This window comes from Echinops telfairi, unplaced genomic scaffold (assembly GCF_000313985.2).
Source record: "Echinops telfairi isolate 266 unplaced genomic scaffold, ASM31398v2 ScPeMD7_11;HRSCAF=52, whole genome shotgun sequence".
Lineage (NCBI taxonomy): Eukaryota > Metazoa > Chordata > Mammalia > Afrosoricida > Tenrecidae > Echinops > Echinops telfairi.
In genome coordinates this window covers 4,644,611-4,645,551 of record NW_022103908.1, presented here as the reverse complement: position 1 = coordinate 4,645,551, position 941 = coordinate 4,644,611, and the positions used below count along the sequence as shown (strand labels likewise).

The 941-nt window shown below is 43.6% G+C and overlaps 1 protein-coding gene across 1 annotated transcript in view; it reads left to right on the top strand.

Moving 5' to 3' along the window:
• The window catches only part of LOC101664682 (regulatory factor X associated protein), a 63,910-nt gene that overhangs the window by 23,399 nt on the left and 39,570 nt on the right, over window positions 1-941 (top strand). The window lies entirely within an intron of this gene.

The window sequence follows — 941 nt, the reverse complement described above, 5'->3', positions numbered from 1 at the left end:
GAAATGACTTGAAGGAGTTTGAAACATGCACTTGAAACCCTGTGTGCAGCCATGCTCTCTTGCAGCTGCCCTGTCTGTACTCCGTGGTGCATTCTGCAGGAAAGAGTGATTTTCTTAGGCGTGGCAGGTATGGTTTGTAGAAACGGCATGGAAGGAATATGTTTTCAAAACACAAAACAAAGCACAATGAAACCCCACAAATATGGCGGATTCATTGTGGCAGTTACAGAATTTCGTGTCAACTTGAAGATATAAAAATGTAGGGGTGGAAGCTAGCCTGTCAATCAGGTCACAGCCTGATGGTGCCTCCTTATGGGCATGACCTTCTCATAAGGAGGGTCCTGGGAATCTCCCCCTCGCTCTCTGCCATTACCTTGATGCCGGTGAGCCACACTGAGACCCAAGAGAACCTTGTGATGCAGTCACCACCATCTGATCTATGCCACCCTGCACCTACCCACCTGTGACCTTCCTGCATTCTGGATCATTGCACGCAACTGCGTGAGTCTGAAGAGGGACTTACGGATTAGTATCAGACTCATGGGCTTGATCTAGACTGGGCTAGGATGTTTGCTCTATCTATAATTACTTCTTGATATAAAGCTCTCTCTTACACATATATATGTCAAAGAATTTGTTTCTCTAGTCAACCCAGCCTTAACACCTTCATAAAACAATAAAATTTAGTAAATAATTTCCTTAAAACCAATCTTTCTCTAAACTCAAGGTGGATCACAGTCCTTGAGATAAAACCCCAAACAATTAGGGCCATAAATGAGGGAAGTGGGACAAACCTGAGAACCTTGGCACAGGGAATACATAGGCTATCAGAAGTATGAAAGGATACAAGCATAGAGGAGTCACAAATAGACAAGTGGGACATACTGAAGATAAGACACCTGTATACAACGAAAGAATTCACCAAGAGAGTAATAAGAGAG